Here is a 23,601-nt window from a genome sequence, read left to right on the forward strand (position 1 = left end):
CATGGAATTTGATAACGGAAATATTAAGCAGATTGAGAATTTAGATCAGATCAGTGAAAAGCAGGCCTTCATGCTTAATAAAATTGGTGAAACTAGTCCGGGACAAGTCTAGTAGTCTCTAGTTTCCTAGATCTTTTGCTTTCCAAAAATTGGTCCTACTCCGCTTGCAGAGCTCGGTGAATATGAATAGCGACAGCAATCGAGTATATACTCGGTTAATTACCAGTGCGCGCTAACACAGATTTCTGTTAAAGTTTCTATGAGTTTCTTAAAGTCCAATTTGACCAAACTACCCGAAACCTGTCTGTACGTGTTACTCGTGATGAACGTTCCGCTTCTTACACATACAACCAAAGAGTTCCAACCTGTTTATTTGTTAGTTTCCCGCCAAATTCTTTCAATGTATTGGAGTTTCGGTAGCCGTGACTTGCTGCCTGGTAGATTTGTTTGTATGAATTCGTGGTGTAATAATGATAATGTGGTGTAATTCGCATACGCAAGGCAGTGAACACAGCCAGACTTCACGTAAACAATGAACAGCTGTTGTGTTTGGCAGCATTAATGAAGCGCTTAAAATGACAACAAAATTTTTAACAAATACAGAAAACAGTATTTTTAAAGCGGCTATTAAAAAATAATCCAGTATATTTGAACTGGAACTGGAAAAGCTGAAATAAGGTAATTGGTAAAACATTTAATGTTCTTTGGAATTGTATAATTGCTGATAATATTTTCAGAATTGTCCTTGCAAATATGCGTGAAGACTAGTTAACACAATGGAGCAACTCAGGTTTGTGATTTAAAATATTAAGCATTTTTCGACGGTTTTAAACATATCCTGTCGGCTGCTGTTTCACAAATAAGTAGAAGTCAAAAGTTAAATCTTGGTAAGCCAGGTATGTGATGAATTTTCTCCTACTGGATCAATGACTTATTTTTATTTCTTTTCTTAAATTCAAAGATGTTTGGAAATCAGAGCTTAAAAAAATGCAGTTGGATATGAAACCAGTAGCGTATTAGTAGCAGAAGTCCAATATATTTTATTCATAAATAATTTCAAGTTACAAGCTTTTTTTATATTGCGTCGCAATCAAGTAAAGTTAATTGAATAAATATTTATAATATACGTACATTAATATCTCTGTTTTCAGCGGTATTACTGATTATCATATTTCGAATTGGCATTAAGGAGTTATTATCACTTTGTTGTTAAAATTTTACATTTGTAGTTGAATCCCATTACCAGACAAGGTCACATATCCATACGTAAGTATGTTCTGTTTCTATTTTGTAAACAAATACTAAAAGTAAAAAGTTGCGGTATTGTTGCCGTAAATGATTGGTGAGACTTTAAAAAGTTATATACATATATTACAAGAAAATGAAAATGAGTTTGATAAAATGCTTTTCTGTAATATTCTGAACTACTACTACTGGACTAAAATTATAAATAGGGTGAGCTAAATCTTTTGAATTAATTTACTACAATAATATTTGCAATTATTTAGACAATGAATCTGAAACATATTGTCATGCAAGTTAGGCTTTCGGTAGCACAACGTTTTCGGTGTTCTACCGGACTAAAGCTACTACCGCACTGTATTCGATTGATCACTTCTCTGCTCTCTTGTCAAAAATATTACATATGAAAGCAACAACAAAGTAGGGATGTCGGAAGTGCAATAAAGTATCGATATATATCCCATCGATGTTTTTTGGAACAATTAATATCGGCATTTATATATTTAAACAAAAAATATCGATACATCGGTATTTTTCCATTAAGCCTATGGCAGGATAAAAAAGTATTGCTTTTTAGAATTTTTTGAATCATAAAATTTATAAAAATATCGTTTTTCAAAACTTTTCGATACTTGAAATTTTATATCGATACATCCATATATCTAAATTTTAAACATCGCTAACAAATATCCTTGCATTGAAAAAATAATATCGAAGTCAAATTTTGTTTTACTTATGTAGGCCACTCACAATGACAAAAGTGACTCAATGGACAAATTATTGTCAAAAAGGACAATATAAATATTTTTTAGCTATGTATAAATTATAATTAATTAAATAAAATGTTAGAATAGACGCAGCTAGAAACGAAGTTGCAAAAATTTTGTTAGCTAAGTTTTAAGTTTTTTCCATCAAAGAGTATGGTGGTAAAGAACTCAGGGTTGCACAACAAGTGCTAGCTATTTTTTTGAATTACAGGATAGTGTGTTCTATTGGCTTTCTCTACAACGCTTAGCCAATCGATGGCAGCTAATATGCAGAATTATATATTTTTAAGTGAAAACATGTTATGAATCCAGTATTAATCTACATTGAAACCCAACATATTCTATATTTATAATTGGTAAATTCAGTAGGAGTACAGCTTCTTCTTGTTGTAGCCACTTAACATATTCCTCAAAAATATTTTACAGTCAATTATTTCTTATATTTCACTTCTGACAAAATTCTAGACTTATCAAATGCAATTAGCGTCTATGACAATATCATACCTCGAAAGTGAATTCTCATATGCAAGAGTGCATGATTACGTGCAGACTTGTCTGTCTTTGTATTCATCAACTTTGCAAATTATATAATAAATTAAATTAACGAAAACCTACATTCACATTCATATATGCTTTTCTTTGTGAGATAATCGCAGTTTGCTACTTTGTCCAACACACATATGTATGTATGTAAATTATAATTGTAGTACTAAAAGCAGTAAGACAATACAGCCCGTTTGGACAAATTGGATTTGTGACGCTGTGTAATTAATACTAATTCGATCAATTCCATTATTTCAACAGTATTATTATGTTTTATTGTTATTAATGTGATATTAACAAAGCATGAAACTGAGTTTCATTAATTCACCAGATACCTAAATGGAAATGAGAGTAATGGTGATGACGTGGAATGGCGTGGCGTACTCGCAATTGAACACATCTATTTTACTAAAATAATTTCATCATGAATTCTATAAATATTTGTATACACCCAGCAAGAAAATTGATAAATAATAAATAAATTAAGGAATTGCTAATTTCGGGTGTAACCGAATATGTTAAATTCCCGTAATTGATTTACTCCACCTTATTAATATTAGGTTGGCAAATATCTCCCTTCCGCCTTTTTGTTTTATGAATTTCGCGGCAATGTGTAAAGCACTACGGAGCTCGTTTCTGGCGATACTATACATCTTTGAAAAGTCTTGTCATAACTCACAAAACGACGCTATGCATGATTAGTTTGGATATTGCGTGAAAACATGGAGTTCACTAACAGGAAGACCTGTCACGATGAATACCGTCCAAATCTTGGAAAACATCGAGTTAGACTGGCATGTGGCATCTCGTGGTATTGTCCAGGAGATGGGAGTTAGTCACCAAACCATTTTAAATCAACTGCAGAAGTCTGGATACACAAAAAAGCTTGATGTTAGGGTGCCGCATGATTTGACGCAAAATAACCTTCTGGACCGAATCAACGACTGCGATATGCTGCTGAAACGGAACGAACTCGACCCAATTTTGAAGCAGGTGGTGACTGGCGACGAAAAATGGATCACATACGACAATATCAAGCGAAAACGGTCCTGGTCGAAGGCCGGTGAATCGTCCCAAACAGTGGCCAAGTCGAGATTGAAGCCAGGAAGGTTTCGCTATGTGTTTGGTAGGATTGGAATGCAGGAATGGAGTAGTGTTCCACCAGAACAACGCCAGACCACACACTTCGTTGATGATTCGTCAGAAGCTACGGGAGCTCGGATGGGAGGTTTTATCGCATCCTCCATGTAGCCCGAACATAGCGTCAAGTGATTACCACCTGTTGCTGTTCATGGCGAACGCCCTTGGTATTGTAAAGTCGAACTCAAAAGAGGCTTGTGAAAAGTGTCTGTCCGAGTTCTTCAAGCTATATGGGGCCTTGAAAAGTTTCCGTCCGATTTCGACGATTCTTCAATTCTGCTATATTTGTATACATATGGTAAAGTTACTGAATCGGATGTAATTCAAAATTGTATTAAGGGAAGTAGGCGTGGTTGTGAAGCGACTGAGTTATGGTTTTAGGCACTTAGGTGGGTCATAGTTTATTTCATATTATTTTTTCTCAATTCTAAATTTCATTTCATTTAGTTGATCCAGCCAGCATTTTCCTACAGGGCATGCACAAATATGTTATAATTACCCATACACATGTCATTAACATTCCATTTGTAGAGTGGCATTTGTGAAAAATCTAAAGCTTCAATGCTAATTCAAAATATTTATTATGTTAACAACACAATGCAAAATTAAAGAGCTCAGAACTAAATATTTGCATTTAAAATGCCAAAAATTTGCATGCAACCAAAGTGGAAAACTTATTAAAATATAACCACTTTATGATTAATTGCTCATATTACGGCTTCCACACTCTCTCTCTCTCTTTGCTTCGTTGCTAAATGTTGTGAAATGCGCTTTTCTTTGCCAAAGCTACACTCAAATGACAACTCATGTGGATTTTGTGGGAAAATTGGAGCGTAAAACCGCATAAATTGTAACATGGCTAACGGGCAACAAAAAAAAGAGCAAATGCATAGTTGTTGTTGTTATTTTTGTTGTTGTTGCGTGTGTCTGTGCAAGTGGGCAATTATGATTGTTTAAACACAAACTATGGAGATATGTACTGAATGAGTTAATTTATAATCCTATTTTTGTTAACCGCTAGCCAGCTGACATTGTTGGCACATAGACACACACACATACATATGTATGTATATGTATATTTGATGGTTATCTGAGGCTTTTATTTGCATATTCATGTATTTACATAATCTAGTGTTCTTTCAAGTGTTGTTTTTTCGCCAGCAAATTAATTATAGGTAAACTGAAATATGTTATGTACATACATACATACACACAAAAAGCGTTTTTCTGCTTGACATTTCACATAGAATTTCAATTTTAGATTATCTTGCATGAAATCTGTATTATAAAGTATGGCTAATGCGACATAACCAAAGCAATAAAATGTGATAACAATAGCAAATTGCATTGGAATAATAACTATGCGTGACAGACAGCTCTTTTGCTGAATAGTTATGTATGGATGTATGTATACATATATGTATGTATGTCTCTATTATATATATATATATATATGTCTGTGTTTGTGATTTTAGACAATTACAAGCGTTATCGTGTTCACCTTACCACAACTGGTAATGCCACCGCAGCTTACAACAACTCAATTTTGTTGTTGTTTTCGTACTCGCAACTGTATAAACTGTCAGCCTTAAAATTAAACGCACACACACACACATACATTTATACAAATTTGTATTTACATTTGCATGTATGTAAATGCGGTCAGCCTATATTCATGCATTAAAGGTCGCTTAGCACTGAATTCGTTGTACCGGGGCGTATAATTTACCAGTCTGTTTGACAGTTTTTATTTGTTTGCAACAACAACAACAACAACAACCATTACTGTGTGTGTATGTGTGCATAAACCGAAAATGCGGTGTTGACATTACAACATCAATCATTTTGTCGGGAGAAAAACTACATGCATGTGTGCATGTTTCAAACATAAATGGTAGCGCCCACAAGTATGCAACAGTCGTGCAAGTCGTGTCCGTCTGTCCGTCCGTGCAAGCTGTAACTTGAGTAAAAATTGAGATATCTTAATGAAACTTGGAACAAAGGTTAAGTTCGAAGATGGGCGGAATCGGACCATTGGCACGCCCACAAAATGGCGATAACCAAAAACACATAAAGAGCTATAACTAAGCCATAAATAAAGTTATTAAAATAAAATTTGGAACATAGGATCGGATTAGGGAGAGGCACATTTGAATTTAATTTTTTTGAAAAAGTGGGCGTGACCCCGCCCCCAAATAGATTTTTTGTATATATCTTGCAAACCAATAAAGCTATATAAACAAAACTTTCTGCAGTCGTTTTCTTAATACAGTCTAAAAATGAAAGAAATCGGATAATAACCACGCCCACCTCCCATACAAAGGTTAGGTTGAAAATTACTAAAAGTGGGTTAACTCACTAACGAAAAACGTCAGAAACACTAAATTTCACATAAGAAATGACAGATGGAAGCTGCACTCAGATTTGTTTACAAAATGTAAAATGGGTGTGGCGTCGCCCACTTATGGGTCAAAAACCATATCTCAGGAACTACTCGACCGATTTCAATGAAACTTGGTTTGTAATAGTTTCCTTACATCCCAATGATATGTTGTGCAAATTGGCCAAATCGCTTCTCAACCACGCCTACTTCCTATATACCAGAACTTTAAAGACGATCTGAATCATTTACATTACAATATATAAAGTAAGCACTAGTGAAGATATCGGTGCAGAACTTTGCACAAATACTATGTTTATAGTGTAGCAGCCCCATTCTAAAAATCGGACCATAGGTTTTTAAGGCCCATATATCGAACACGAGGACCTCGATGCTTCTAACCTATTATTATGGTTTCCAACTTTCAATGGACTTTATACAATATATATGACGAATATGTAGGTCAAATTGTGTATTATTAATATAAATAAAGTTAAATAAATTAATTGCGAGAGTATAAAATGTTCGGTTACACCCGAACTTAGCCCTTCCTTATTTGTTTTAAATATTTTATAGAAATGGCATATAGTTATCCTGTCCTTGAGATTTTTAAAAGTAGAAATTTAAAATTTGTCGGAATGTTGGTCTATATAATTTATTGTAATTCCACTACAAACAGTGAGCAAATAAGGAATAATGGACTCTCTGTTTCTAGAGCAATATTTAAACAACTATGAAACTTGACTGTGTATATTAAAATCTACAATTATATAATATATAAATATTTTGAGGTGTGTTCAATAAATAACGGGAATTTTAAAATCTCCAAATTTGCAAAAGTCTAATTGTCGGAATTTATTTCATATATATTTTATTATGTTGATATGGATGCCCCTGAAGTACTAAACAAATTTTAGCTGCATTCATTCCTTACTTTGTCTGTAGCAGCCGCTAAGATTAGACGTGTTTTTATGAACCGGCGATTTCGTTTGTTAAAAATTCACACTTCGTTGCTAGTTCGTGAATTCTGACGAGAAATTACTGAAAGAACCAAAGTTTATCCCAAAAATCAAGTTTGTGAAGTATCTCTACGATTGAAAGAAGCGCTGACATATGTGCAAAATATGGAATATATGGGATTATTTTAAAGTCGACATCATTTATCTAGACGAATAAATAAATATATTTTCAAAAAATTAAAATTCCTGTTATTTTTTGAACACACCAAACTGGTTTTTCTTCTTCATAAAAATACTCATGTAATGAAGACACGTCTTGAGATTAAAATTTTTGAAATTTCTAGAACAAATATCTAAAATAAAATAAATGTTGCAAGGAAAAAATATAATTTTATGTGCTTGTTTACATATAGTATTCATTTGTATGTATGTATTTATACACACTCAACGTAAACAACAAATACTTTCACATACAAATTCATATATTTGTAATGTAAATAAAATAATGTTTAAAACATTATGTCAACGCAAAGGGTCACTTCGTAAATCTTACTAACCCCGCTGAAACAAAGCTTCGGTCAACATACATATGAAGATACAAGTATACTGTTTTATAAATATGTATGTACATATAAACATTTAGTATATATAGTCGGTAGTACAGTTAGTTATGTGTACACATATTTAAGAACTTTAAATGTCCATATGTCTGTGGGATTGCTTGAAGCATATCATTCATGATGGAGACACATTAGTCTCAGTTTCAGTTTGTTGTGAATAGGGTGACAATTTAATTTATGTAATGGTGTCGCTAACAGTCTTATTTGAAATTGCAAATGTGATGTGAAATTCACATCTTCTTAGGTTTAAGTTAACTGCGGAGAATGTGTGAAGAATAGACGAGAATAAATGAAAGATTAAATTAAATTTTGAATTTAAATGTAAAGAGGTTAATGTTCATGTAGTCCGAAAAGAGGTTATATAAAATCGCTTGAATTTGAAATATAAGTACCACTGAACTTTATTTTCGAGATCTCCAAACAGTTTCAATAGCATTAGTATTTTTTAACGGGGCCAGCCAATGTGATGGACTCAAAAAGATTGTTATCATAAATTGCTTACTTAACATGTCTAGAATAAGGTAGTAACGTGATTTTCAGAAATTCGTAGTCGTTTTAAAGATACGCCGGTTAGAAGACGGAGCTGTCCCACGCTATGGACGCTCAGTTGGCAGCTGGAAACTTCGAACGTGTTTTTCTCAAAACCGTGGTTTTCACGTTTACGTCCATCGTATCTCAAAAACAGCTTGACCTGAACGCAAAACTCGCAATTTTTTTTTTCAAATATCTAGCAAAAGTCCAATGTATATAGATATGCAATATATTGGTATATTGACTTGATCGTATTGCGTTTCATGCATTTAAGCATACTGCTTAAAAAGCCATTTTCTTTTGTCGTTTCCGATGTCGTGACCTCAACGCTGTACCTCATGTTCTAAACAATATTTGTACTGGTCGTGGAGATTTCTAAAAAATCATTAAAAACAGGCCGTCACATGAGATAACCCCTCAAAATGAAATAAATATGTCTCATAATTCTTTCCACAATGTTTCTTTTCCTACCAGTAGTATCGATAGTCCAACAAGAAATCATGCTCTCCGCTATCAGCGTGTTAATTATAGACAGATTGTCATTGTCATTGATCATCGTCTGCTAATGCCCAGATAGATCTTCTAAAATAGGATATATTACTCAATCTTCGAGATATCCGCTTTAAAAGAAAATTAGTTTATGAAGATCATATATTGGAGCTTAGGATATAAGTATACATTACATGGGCTAAACTTCTGACTGAGAATCGTCCTCGATAATAAAATATGTATCCAAGTCTTACAGTACTAGGTTAGGTTAAAAGGCGGACCCCAGTGCCGCAGGAGATCCCACTTGGACAGCTAAAGCCAGTCCCTTGTGATGCCGCGAACTCTGTAAAATGGATGGCCGAGACATTCAAGTGACGATAAAGCGTCTTATTGTGAATTTGTACAGATAACTATTTTCTAATCGAGATAGTTCAACTGGTTCTCCGAAGTTCGTCCTGTGAAGGTGTTTCAGTCTAGCGAAAGCTGGATAATGAAGGAGAAAGTGTTTCGATGTTTCAATCTCCGCTTCTTCAATGATATTTAGCATTACAACATGCAGCTCCATCAGGCAGTGTCCTGTAAGGATATCTATCATTACGGCAAACTGAACCTTGCTAAGAGCAAATAGCTCAGTGGATCTTTTGCGATCCACTATAGACGAAATAACCTTAACTAGAATACTGTCAAACCTTCATGAATCTTTTACCTCGAACATAGAAATTCCTTATAACCCATTCCCATGAATGTCGATTTACAAAAGGAAAACAGGCGTTGAATTATATTATCCGGATACGCAATATGTATTACTTAATATATATAGGGGAATGTTTTCTATCTTTACAACAATAACGGAGAACCGTACTTAGAGATTATGAGAGGCGGAGAGAATATATTGATCATATAAGCTGTTGGGTCGTGCTCCGACCATTTTTAATTAAGTAAATTAACCAGCAACCGAGTGTCACACTGTGCAAAGTCCATTACTTAATAAACATCTTTCACTTCCGGTGAATGAAAAAACGAAAGCAACAACAAATAACGTTAATTAAAAATCAAAATGTAGTGGCCATTTCCTGGAACAAAAACAACACAATCCATGAAAACGAAGGATAAACGACACAGCACTCTTCAGCTGCTCACAAACACGAAATATTTTTTTCTCGACCAATCCGTGGTTCCATTGCGATTGGTTGACTGGGGCCAGCGGCATTGGCAGGAGATAGATTCTCACCACTGCATTTGCATATTTGTCCATATTTTTTGTCGCACTTGCGGTACAACATATTTATCTATAAAATATTTTATGCTTGCACACAGCTGAGCACTGAACACCGGCCACGGAGCGGTGAGCTCTGCGCCCTGAGCATTGCGCTCGCATACCGTCGGGGCACAAGCATTGCTGTCATTGTTGTCACACCGGTGGCACTTGTAGCGCTGGTGTAAGGACTTTATGAATGCACTGTTGTCGGCCGGATATGCCGTGGCTAAGGCAAAAACCACAGGTGTTAGGCTTGTGAGTGGAGCGAGTATACACTCTTATATTTGTTGTTATTGTGTTTGGTGAGCTGAAAAAGCACTGGAAAAACAATGCAGTATGTGTAGGGAAATAGTGTAAAAACAGCATCTGCTATTTGCGTTTCCGTTGCTTTGTTTTATGAGCACTTCCTACATTCTTGACTCCACATTGGTTGGCCCTGCTTGTCGTGCTAATATTCTATAAAAGCTATCTCATTCGCTTGATGTTTTCCTCTCTGTGTTCTCTGTACCTACTGTATTTACACCATAAAATCTGATAAAACCACTAATTTGTATCTCAATTTTCTTTCATCAGCAAACATATTGGAATAAATTTTAGAAAAAAGTTCCATCTTATTGAAAAGCCTTCTCCTTGAAGTTCCAATCTCTAATTGTTCTCTCTCTCTCTCTTCCTTCTGCCTTCTTCACTGTTTCAGAAGATAGGAGGATAACTCTTCACATAGAACTGAAGACCTCGAAGGACTAGCTGGGAACCTTGAGTTCTATGCTGATGCTTCCACAAGACCTAATCAAAGTATCCAGCAGTACATGTTCCAAATCGTATTTCTAAAGTCCATAAAAGGTATACTAGTGAGACGTAGTTCGTTCGAGGCTACAACTGGATTTCTTCGAAATAAAAAGGGGCCGGTATTTCAACTATGCAAGAGAGATTTTAGGGTCGTACATGGCGGGGATCAGTTCGGTAACCTACCGAAATGAATTTGTTTTGATGTTCAAAACCCCGTTCTAGATTATATGGTTGGTTTCGAACTAAAGTTGATCCGAACCGACTGTGAGTTCTATTATCTCTTATACTAAATCTGGTCAATAAAATTGTCGGATGATATTTCTCGGTGAGGATGAACTTAGGTTCTTTCAGCGGATTTAATTGCATAACTTTAATTAATCCATGGGGCGTTCTTTGAAGCAGAACTTAGAGTTTCGGGAACAGGAAAATTTCGCAATAATCAAATCTCTTGAACAATGACGGCGACCTCACTTCTTTCTTATATACCGAATACTTTCAGGTTTCGTTTTCGAATAGTAGATATGTTTCCAACGATCCCAAAAATATGATGATTTGTTCAAAAGAGGCTCTTAAAGCTCTAGTCATCTTACTAACACGACGATTATTTTACTCGATTCGGAGGTAGATGAAAATTTTTTGAGATCTTACGGCTCTTAATGAAATCTTTCAGATAATCTAGTACTTTCAGTATCGAAAAAATTGGTTTCCAAGGAAATAATTTCAGAAAAACTTACTAACTTCAGAGATAGAATTCTGAAACTATGCGCAAACTTTTGATTTTGAAGAAAATACAACTTAAAAGCGTTTTCTTTGTGAGCACCGCGGTAATCTTAGACCTCATAGAAGAAAGCTTTGAAAAATAGTTCTAGAATTTTCATATCATCGATCTAGTTTTCGATGAAGCAGTATGTTCTATAGTTATCCCTCGCTTTTCTTCTTGTCAACAAGGAAGATCATTTCCGATATGTTTGAGAATATGTTGTTTAACAATTTGCTGGCTTTCGTTGACAATTAGTTATTTATTTTGCTTTCAAAAACAAATACACATGCAGGAGAGAATGCATGTTTTTACTTTTGTTTATTGGTATGTAGTCGCCCGTGGCATTAAGGCCGGAAGCGGAAGCAGGACTTGTATGTATTTATGCTCATTGCATCGACAACACCATGCAACAGATCCAAAGCGTAGTAGCTGGCAGCAGGGTGTATAGGAGAGGCATATAAATAGAATTCTACCATTATTGTTGTTGTGCAATTTTTACATGTTGTTGTTATTGCTTTCGCATTTTACATAGTTGTTCACGCCTTCGTACGGCTCGCCGGGCAGTAAGCCTGCTCAGTCATTTGGTCATTTATTGGCATCGGCATGCCATCGGTGGCTCAACTCCTCGGCTTAACATATGTGTGCATAATTTTTTATGTGTGTGTTGGCTCTTTTGCAGTCGACTACTACTACTTTACTATGTAGGAAGTGTAAATTTGTCGAAGCAGCGTGTTAATACGAGTACGCAGATTTATTTACTTCAAAATATTATTTGTAGGGGCATTTGAGTATATAATGTGAAGTTAGTGGGAAAAAGTTATAATTTGAAATTAATCTAAGTTTATCAATAACTTTAAATCACATAATTTTAAGCTCTCAGCTTTTTGCCACGCCACCTAAACCTGAATGTATCACATCGCTCAAACCCTTTATTAAAATCAAAACATACTTTGTGGCGCTTTATAGTCCCGCATTTGTCGCTTACATCGCAACTGCAGCGCTTGCGTGCTTGTTTTGCGTATAAATTTAATTATAATCTCAGGTAATTGCAGCGGATTAAGCGCATCGCTGCAACAAATGCGCGGCTACTGGTGGCGAGAGTAGTGAAACGTAGTAACACATGTGTGTACATTTACATGAATATATGCATGTATGTATGTGTCTAGTTTTTTACCGTTACTAGTGAGTATACCCACAAAACACACATAAACAGTTACAAGTTTCCGTTGTATGCAAATCCTGTTTTTGGTAAATAAATTATATGCGAACTTTTGCATAATTTTTTGAAAGCTTTCCCTAAAAAGCGCATCAACACGAGAGTTTATGCACTACGCATTTACGAATGGCACACAGCGGATATTATCGATGTAAAAGTAAATTCAGGGTTTAATAAAATATATTTTTTGTATGCACAATAACCCTGCAGTGAATGAACGAACTGGTCCGAAAATATAACAGTCTACAACTATAATTTTTTGAACTAAAATCGAACAAGTTCGGGATTCATCAGATTTATATCAATTTTGTAGAAAAATTGTTTTAGGAAGAGTGCAAAATTACTTTTCAATAAAAATACGGGCGACCTAAGTAAGATTCATATTAAAACGGTTGCTGTTTATAAAAAATTATCTTTAACGACAAGTATCCGCATTAAACTAGTATGAAACTGATATAAATCTGATAATAGTTTTCTTTTAGGATAGCAATATCCAAAAAATATCAGTTACTTGTATGAAAAAAAACTTAATCCGTGACTAGTCGGACTCATGTTTCATACTAGTTGTAAAGTAGTTGATAATTAGTTGAGTTTACTGCAGTGAATTTAACAAATGTTGCCCCTGCCATGATCATCAACGGTCATGAAAGGACGCAGAAACTCTATGGAAATTTGCATGAGACATAGTAGACGTATATTCCCATCTATTACCCACACATTCAATCGGTAGTCTGCCAATGCGAGATTCTGGGCTTTTGTTCTGTTAAACCCTGCGATAGATGTCATAGATCAAAAATCAACATTTGCAATGCTCAACCTCATTAAACCAATTTTTGAGGATTGTCAATGAAAGAAATAACTTATCGTAACAACATCCAACGGCTCAACGATTTCGCTCCGGGATAGTGGAGGTCATCATATTCAATCAATTGAAAAAATAGAACTCACGTTTACTTGCCATGGAACATTAATTGTATTAATTTTTTAATTGTCAAAATGATCAGGGTCAAAATCCTTTCTTTGATATCTTGATGAACTAGGTACACGAGTTTCTTGGCACCATAAGAAGATTGCTTTCGTAAATAGGCGAAATGCCACGCCACAAAATGGTGAAAAGCATTCTATCTAAAATCAAACCCTCTAGGGCCGTTTCTTCTAGTCACTTCCTTATTCAGTCTAAAAATAGATTATTTTTTTTTTAATTATTTCAATTCAGTAAGGAAGAAACCTTAAATTTCAAGGTAAAGATGGCACACAAGGGCTGAAAATTGAAATGTTTCAAAAACCATATCTCAGAAAATGCTCGACCAATTAAAACGAAATTCGGTTCTAACCATTTTTTTGGCATCCCAATTCTATAGTTTGAAAATGGGTGAAATCGATTCACAACCACGCCTACTTTTACTATACCACAATTCGGAAGATCAACTGATTCGTATTTGTAGTGTAATAACTTTCAGGGCCCTTGTAATCGGACATAAGGACCCCAGAGCCTTTGTCTAATTTTTTATTGAAAAGTTCGGGAAATTCAAAGCAGATGTATTTCTTCTAATTGTTTGCCTCTGTGCCAAAAATTTACAATATCGGACTAATATTTTCTCTAAGTGATCGTATAATTTTAGATATTCGGTAACTTGGTAGAGAAAATAAGTGAAATCGGCGCAGGAATTATCCCAGCCCCCATAGACTATATAAAATTATTTTCGTCATTTTAGTGAATTTATGATGAATATACGGAACTATGTGTATCTAACCTTAATAACATTAAATAAATTAATTGCGACAGTATGTGATGTTCGGTTACACCCAGACTAAGCCACTCCTTACTTGTTTGAGTAAACTGTGAGTTAGTGACGAAAAATCCAAATCATATTTTAGCTACATACGCAAACTATAATGACTTTAACTTGCCGTATTTAAGACTCTCAATGAAAAAATCCAGTAAATTTTGGTGACAATGCTTTGCTTAATTTTTGTCCTGACCGAGTAAAATTTGTTCACACCTACCTCATATACTTAATACAACTTACTTGTCTAGTCCCTTTATTGGACTTTAAACTATCTAAATTAAAAGCCTATTCAGGAAAGATTTTTGAACCATAATTATGAGGTCATTGTGTGATTAAAAAATAACGGGTATTGTAAAATTTAAAATGAAGATTCCAATTGGCATTCTTGTCCAAAAACAATATTGTAACCGATTTGACACCGTGTAACCTTTTCTATTTCGTTTTACAAAGAAAATCAAAGACATCAGGTTTGAGAAGTGTTTCGACGATTGGAGGAATTGATGTCAGATATCAGTGATATCAGTGCATAAAGCGCTGAAAATATCCTAATGCTAGTTCTTTCATTTCTACAATAAAGACAGTAAATTGGTATAAAAAGTTGTTTGTTTTAAAAAGCTCTGATGATACTTGAATTCTGATTGATCAGTGCGATAAGTCTATAGTGGCTCAAAATAATCTCACAGATATTATAAACAGCTTTTTGAGCAGTCATAGCTACTAAATCATTTAAGCATGCATTATTTTTACGATATATAATAGTATCGTTAGTGGTTTACTACTATATTCCCTTAATCTCGCAAATCCCTTACTAATTTGAACATAATGACAGTAGCATATCCGATATTTTGGGGGGATTACCTACCACCTACCATAACTGATGCAGCGAAAATTTATTTATTAGATTTTGATATTAGCGTCAGTGCATTATATTTTCATATATTACGGCTTTTACGCGCAGCATGCTGATTAAATTAAATATCCCATTTAAAATATGCACATAATATTTACACCGTATAAATACAAAACTAAATATATAATCGGCAATTTTCGCTTTTAATTACCAGGGCATTAACATATGCATACATGTCTTTGTGTGTGTGTGTGTTTGTGTTTGTTAGTGTGTGTGTGTGTATTTGTTGCAATTATGTATTTACTGTACGTTGCACTCATTAAAAGTGCCATTTAATTGATGGGATTTAGGCTGGCTGGTTTTTCGGCACATTTGCATACTTAATTAAAGGCTAAAATATTCTTTAATTACCTTTTGCCAGCATATAATCAAATATTTTGTTAACATAAATGTGGCTGTTGACGATGGCTGCAGCGACAGCGGCTAACGTTCATAGTCGGCTTTCAACTGTCACACTGCTGTGCAGGCAGGCCCGGTCAAGCCAAGTCAACGAGCCGTAAACAAAACTCGGGCAAAATGTTGCGTCAAAGTAGTTAGTGTTGTTGGGAATTTGTTTGTGTGTGTGTGTGTGTGTGTGTGTGTGAGAGTGAGAGGGAGTATGTGTGTGTTGGTGTGCTAGTAAGCTTGTGTTGGCGTAAAAGCTCCAAAGTACTGCTGCTGCTGTATTAAATACTATAAAAAATACACACACACACACACATCATGTTGCGCATGTTGCATGCCACGTTTTATGGCACTAAAATTTTTAATTGCATTAATTTCATTTCATTAAAGCGTATCCGTGGTACGCCGCAAATACCCAATTTTGCCAATCAAAATGCAAACACGAGATGTACATATAAACATACAAACATACATACAAATATATGCAAATATATAGCTGCAAAAGTACACTTGCGTGCAAATAATCATACACTTCGACTCATATAGTGAGCATATGGCATTTAAGTAGAATTATACATATTTACTCAAATACCATATGAGCAAAAAACCTCTTACAACAACAACAATAAAAAAATATGCAATTTAATTCGCACGCACGTATTCATATACGTGCACACAATTAAATGTTGCATCAATTTTTAATTTAAAATAATAATAAAGTGGTTGTAGGTCCCGGCCAAATACAGTAATTGGCGTATAAATTGTGGTTTTAAAATGAAAATGCAGGTAATGCCGTACATGTGGCAACACCTGCGTTTATGCAATAAACAAGCATAACCATGCACATACAACATACAACACACACACACAGACACGCACACATAGTTGCATAACCTCGTGCACGTGCTTTTGGTTGGCAGCCATAACCACATCTAATGCCACTTGCAACGTGCATAAAATGCTCACTTTTTTATGCCAACATGTTGTTAACATAATTTGTTTGTTTTTGTTTTTCGTTAATTTTTTCCACTTACACAATCCACACGAACACACAGATGTGTCCTTGTATGTATTTCCTTCGTTGTGTTTGCGCAAACATTTAATAAACAAACCGCGTGCTCCCAACTGCACAGCTGTTGCTGCGTTGCATTTTCATTCCCCTGTGCAATATGGTGAAACTAAATAGTTGTAAAATATCCGGAAAAAGTAAATAATTTCATGCAACAACAACAACATAAATGCCCGTTTAAGTCTTAAATAAATAAATTTAATCAGTTTTCACTGGAAATTGTTTTTTTTTTCTATTAACAGTTGGAATTTCTTTTACTGTCGGTGTATATGGAAATTATATATTAATATATTCCATAAATATTAATGGAATGATTAAAAATTAACACCTGAATATGCACTAGGCAGTAGTTGAAAGTTTGCGGATAAACAATATTAACAATTTCAAAATTCAAATGGTAGAACAAAAGAAATAAATAAAAATAGTAATATATTTTAACTTATTTTTATTAAATATAGAACTATAAAATATATACCACATATTCTCCCAAATTTGAAATTAGAAAATTTGAGAAATATATAAAGAGCTTTGAACATGAGATGGTTTCAAATATTTCACTCGTTGCCCAAGTAAATATTTCCCTTCCGCTTTTTTGCTCTTTATTCAATACTTTATAAAAAGTGTTACAGTGATCGGATTTAGTTCAAATGCGCCGTTTCGTTCGATAATTTGTTTCCCCCCTCCAAGAAGCCCCCCTGCTTATTTGCGAAGAACTTGGACAGACACTTTTCACAAGCCTCTTTTGAGTTCAACTTTACACCACCAAGGGCGTACGCCATGGACCGGAACAGGTGATAATCACTTGGCGCTATGTCCGGGCTATATGGTGGCGATAAAACCTCCCATGCGCGCTCCCGTAGCTTCTGACGAGTCATCAACGAAGTATGTGATCTGGTGTTGTCCTGGTGGAACGCTACACCCTTCCTGTTGGCCAATTCTGGATGCTTCTGGTCTATCGTCTGAGTCAAGCGGTCCTGTTGTTCGCAGTATATTGTAGAATTAAACGTCTGGGTATATGTGGATGATTCCTTTCCCATCTCACCAAACGCACCTAAAACCTTCCAGGCCGACAAACCCGAATTGGGCCCTGTTTGGGACGATTCACCGGCCACGACCATATTCGCTTGATATTGTCGTATGTGATCAATTTTTCGTCGCCATTCTCCATCCGCTTCAAAAATGGGTCTAGGGTTTAAAATGGTTTGGTGACTAACTCTCATCTTCGCAGTTCGAAGTGATAGATTACCTTCCCCCAAAACACCATTAATCTCACGGCACGTTTCTCTAGCGGATTTGCCTTTAACGAAGGAAAACTTTAAAATACCGCGAATTCGGCTTTAGTGAACTCCATGTTTACACGTCTATAACTGTTGAGCAATATCCAAACTAATCATCTATAGCGTCGTTTTGTAGGTTATGTCAAGACCTTTCAAATATGTATAACATTGCCAGATACGAGCTCTGTAGTGCTTTATACATAGCTGCGAAATTCAAAAGACAAAAAGGCGAAAGGGAGATATTTGACAACCTTATATTAAGGTTAGTCAGCTTACAAAGTTTCATCCCCAAGTCGCCTCTTATGCCCTAGTCAACGGTGCTCCCTTGGTTGACTAATGATTTCGACATAAATGTTTGCTTTGAGCTCGTCAATGGGCACGTAAACTGGCGAGCAATTTCATTTTTAAAAACAAGTAAAATAGAAGTTAGCAATAGAAGTTAGAAGAAGTTAACATGAACGGTCGAACGGCACTATTTTTTGTGTTGATTACACTTCATATGGAAAAAAATTGTTATGCAAGTAAAGTTGTTCTACTGTCAGCAGAATGCTGTACTCGGAGATGATAAGACTCATATGGAGTTTATTTTTTCTCTGAATATTTGAATCAGTTTAAGCGTGTGTTCTGATCGTTGAAAAAATCGTTGAGAAATCCACTGCAGGACCATGGAGCTGGAACATTTTATTGATCATTCCCCACAACAGTCGGTTCGGCGTTACCGGGATCGACTCGGTTGTTCGAATCCGACCAAGCGCTGTTATTTCGGCGATACAGACCTATTTGTATCGGTAAGTTTTAGACTAACACTATCATCATTTGAGCAACACCTTGCATCAGGGTTACTCATTATACTTTTGATGCGTGATTCGAAAATCTACCGTTACCCTTGTTCTCTCTACAGTTAAAAGGAAAACAACTTATTCAATTGTGGAGTATATTGAGATGGTGAAAGTTGTATTAGATGTGAGGCTACCAAAAATGTATATTCCTAACAAAAAAAAAGTTTTTTTGTTGTTCGTCCAGCATGTATTTGCGTGCATACTACAGTCTGATAAAAATACATAGTTTGTAGAAGCCAAAATAATTTCCGAATGGCGAGAAAAATTATGAAAATATGGCCATAAATTGGCAAAATAATAATTTTAAAACATGCAAACCAATTCAATTAAAAATAATTAGTTTTTATTTGACCCAGTGTAGGATTATACCATGTATATAGCAAAAACATATTTTTGTGCTTAGTGTCACAACTATGACAGAATTGACGAAGCTCTGTGACTACTTTGAAAATATTTACCACATTTTTAGAAGAACATATTTGGTTGATATACATACATATGTATATCACAAAAATATGTTTCAACAAAATTATATAAATTTAACAATTTCAGAATGCTCTTCCACTTGGTTTGGGGAGGTCGAAGGATAATAATATTATTTTAACTATATTTTTATTAAAAAAAAATATCAAGATACTGTACTAACATACAGTAATATTATTTTTTTCTTTCTTCTAGCTCCTTCACACATAAAACCCATTTCGAAATACAAAGGCTCCTGCTTAAATGGTAAGCGACAAATTTATTTTATATTTTCCCACCAACACTTATCTTGCAAATTTACCGCTAAGCAGTTAAAAGGTTGCATAATTGTCTGCATTACCAAGTGCGTTCATTATGTATTTTTTTGACTAATGTGTAAAGTAACCGCAATAACCATTTCTATGCGCACCCAAGCCACATTAGCGATTCACTGTTTCTCAAGAAAATTAAATTTTCACTGCACAATAGAAATCATTTGTGAAACTGCAAAAGCGAAAACTTTCTTTGAGTTAAGTGCGAGAGCAGTGCAAACTTAAACTTGGTAGTGGCACACAAAGCGAGTGGGTGGGGAAAAATTATAAGAAACTTGATATTATGAAAAATTATACATATCTAGATAAAGACACTGAGCAGCACACAACTCGCGTGTGCAAAATGCAAAAAAAGAAACTCCTGCATCCTTGAAGTATAAAAACTGAGACGTCAGCAACTGCAGTGTAATAATTCTCGAGCCGCTAACCGTCGCATAAACGCATAGCACTACATAAAGATAAACAATCAACAGCAACAATAAGCGCAGCAACAACAACATTATTAGCGCGATTTAACCACTGCATCCTGATGCCAAACCACATGAAGCGCTCATATGGAAAACTTATAACATGTTCACAGACGCATATTATTCCTGTAGCGTAGGTGTGAGATTCATATTATGGGTTGTAGTGACAACTACTAGTTCTGAGCTAATAAGTTACTAGTCCCATAGTAAATATATATAACAAGCATAGTGTCCTTCAATCCGAAAATGCTTCTACCTTAGTATCGGTTATTCCACTCTTACAAAGTAATAGACGAATCATAAACCAAATCCGTTTGTTTCCAACTTTACTCTTGTGTTATGATAAAGCTCACATTGTGAAAGCTTAAAGCTCCCAAAGCTTATTAATATAATTTCAAATCTTCAAATTGACTTTTCCGAATGAAAAGACTACGGCTTGTCATTGAGGCTTTTGTCAAAAAGCTTTAGAAAGCTTTAATATCAGCCGGGCCGATATTTTAGTTCTTTTTTTATACCAATCTTTAAGATAGATTTCACGTTGAAAGCCTCTAACAATCTAATATATTTTTAGTAAATTGTAAAACCTTAAAGCTCGTAAAGCTTCGTAATGTAACTTCAAATTTTCAAATTTAAACTCACTTTCACTGAGGCTATCGCTAAAGAGCTTTAGAATCAGCTGGGCTGATTTATTTAGTTATTTACATACCGATTGTCTGTGAACGTTTAACAATCTCAGACATATCTTTAGTAAATTGTGAAAGCTTAAAACTCTTAAAGCTTTTTAAAATAACTTCAAATCTTGAAATTTAAAATTTTCTAGGATTTAATATTTTGAAAAATGGTAGGTGACAGGAAAAGACTACGGTTTGACACTGGAGCTATCGCCAAAGAGCTTTAGAAAGCTTTAGTATCACCTGGGCTGATATGTTTAGTTATTTACATACTGATCTTTGATGTAGATTGTCTGTTGAAAGCATGCTGAGGATTTCGTGAACCTCTAACAATCTCTGAGGTATTTTTTATTAAATTGTGAAAGCTTAAAGCTCTCAAAGCTTTTTAATATAACTTCAAATCTTCGAATTAAAAATTTTCGAGGATTAAATATTGCAGAATTGTTGGATGAAAAGAAACGACCACGACTTCATATACCGATCCTTGAAGTAGATTGTCTGTTGAAAGCATGTTGAGAACCTGTTCGAAGTGGAAGTGCTCTCTTTCGTACAAGTTCAATTTTATGAGACAGCGTTCAAAACTCATACTATATGGATATCCTCCTAACACTATATGCAAAAGTAAATATCTATATGTCAGCACTTGGATGTGTGTCCACATGAGTGTGTGAAGTTCTTGTGAATCCACGCAAAAGTAGTTTTCTGGAAGTAGTTAGTTTTTATATAAGTTCTTACTTTGTTCTTACTACTTAAAAGTGAAAAATATACAAAATGTGAAAAAAGAAGAAAATAATATACACGGCAATAATCTGTTGCAGCGAAATCCAGTACCAACGAGTTTCTTAAGATAACTATGGCAAGCAATTGTAATGTTGTATTTGCCGCAGTTTGGAAAACTCAAACTTTCGCTGTTTCGCTGGATTCTTCACATTATATTTTACCTGAAAGCACTTCCATGGCGCTATCTTGGCTGGCAATTGCGACAAATTTGCGCGACAAAACTTCTGCTGGCGCTGTAGAATTATGACAAACAAATTGTTGCCAACTACTAATAACGGCGTTGCCACGGTTCTTACGCATTTGCCGCCTCTGCACGCAATGCAATCTTGAGTTTGCACCTCGATAAGTAGTGCGGGTGGTGGAGCACCTGCATATCTTTGGAGTCATGCAGACTGTATTACAGTATTGCACTGTCAACGTGTTGAATTATTGCGGTGTCGGCAAGAGATATTCGAGAGTTAGCATAAGTTTATGCGACGATGAATGAGCAAATATGCCAAGTGGAAGTGAGTTAGTGCGGAGCACCAAGAGCATAAGTTGTGTGACCCACATATTTTATGAATTGCTAAATGTGTTTATTTATTATTTTGTTCATTGAGGAAATATCTATTAAATATTTTTATTTTATTTTATAAGCCCTATGCTCCTGGCAGGATGTATATAATATGTATATGTCCATAAAGGGACAACTGGCAACAACTGAAGATTAAATAAAAATAAATTTTTTGTAATTAATTATTATATTCATAGAGAATATTATATTGAAATTCATAATACACAATTATATCTTCATTCAACAATATTCTCCCTGTTTCGTACAAAACTTTCATATTCTAAACCGATTTCTGTTGAGAAAATCTTAGCTCCCTCTCAATCCAAAATTGTATCAAATACTCCTAAGATTTCCGACTTCCACCTCCAGTTCTATGAACCTTACTATATCTTCTAGTTGTCTCTTTAACAATTTTCCGAAATTCACTCGAGCAACTTTTCTTTGAATAATGTTTTCAGATTTACATCACCAAACTCAGAATATGGTCATGAATTCAAGATCAGATCGATGGATTGTCGACTTGATAGACCTCAAGCCTAAGTAGTTTTGTTTAGTCGATTAGTTCATATCAAGTTAACTTTTATTAAGATTTGTGGTCATTAAGCCTTGCAGTTCTTCTTTCATAAAAATTAGAGTCCGGTCTAAGTATGTAGAACCTAGATTTGTGGGAGCAATTTATTCTGGTTTCGGCTGTCCAAATCAACAAATTGATAAGACTTCCAAAAAGATAAGGTCTTAGTTGTGTCGGTCGTTACATCATCTGATGGAAATCTTGATCATCCTTCTATGGTCTTTCGTTTACCTGGATTTCACATTTAGAACACGAACACGTCTTTAGGCTCTCACTTCTCCAAAAGACTCCTTTCCTCTCGGAGCTATAGATAATAAATTCCTCGAACCACCAGTAGATTTTTAGGGATCGCTGAAAAGAATCTATATTCAGTTGTTGAATAAACATTTTAGAGAGCTGAATATTGCATCAGCAGGTTGCTAGAACATATCGCTCATTTACTTGAATAGTGTCACAACTCAAAATAGTCGATTTTTTAGGAGAGCGGTTTAAAGTTTTCAATTGTCTCTTATTTAGCAAATATAGAAAAATTCCAACTGTTTATTGACAAATCTAGTGGCCTGTAATATATTAAATGTGGACCAAATAGAGTGTAATAATGCTTTTTCTTGGGCATAAATGTAACCTACTTTGAATTATGTCGTTATTTGTGAAAAAAAAAATAATTCAATTTCGCCGTCATAAGTCAAATGTGTCGTTTTTGCGGAAAAAAAAGCTATATGAAAAAGTTAATTAATTTTCACCAATATCGTTCCAATACAAAATATGTCGTTCTTTCTGAAAAGAAAACCAACTTCACCCTATG

The 23,601-nt window shown here is 34.8% G+C and overlaps 1 long non-coding RNA gene across 2 annotated transcripts in view; it reads left to right on the forward strand.

Annotated features, from left to right (window-relative positions):
• The first annotated feature begins 45 nt into the window (after nucleotides 1–45).
• LOC114803694 (uncharacterized) overlaps nucleotides 46–23,601 on the forward strand; it is a 156,921-nt gene continuing 133,365 nt past the window's right edge. Inside the window, exons 1-5 of one of the 2 annotated variants that reach the window (XR_008471208.1) lie at nucleotides 46–678; nucleotides 738–896; nucleotides 962–1,094; nucleotides 1,152–1,266; nucleotides 19,639–19,689. This is a non-coding gene — a long non-coding RNA (uncharacterized LOC114803694). The remainder of the gene's footprint in view (nucleotides 679–737; nucleotides 897–961; nucleotides 1,095–1,151; nucleotides 1,267–19,638; nucleotides 19,690–23,601) is intronic. The other variant, XR_003752134.2, reaches the window with a different exon arrangement.

Source organism: Zeugodacus cucurbitae, chromosome 5 (genome assembly GCF_028554725.1).
Source record: "Zeugodacus cucurbitae isolate PBARC_wt_2022May chromosome 5, idZeuCucr1.2, whole genome shotgun sequence".
NCBI lineage: Eukaryota > Metazoa > Arthropoda > Insecta > Diptera > Tephritidae > Zeugodacus > Zeugodacus cucurbitae.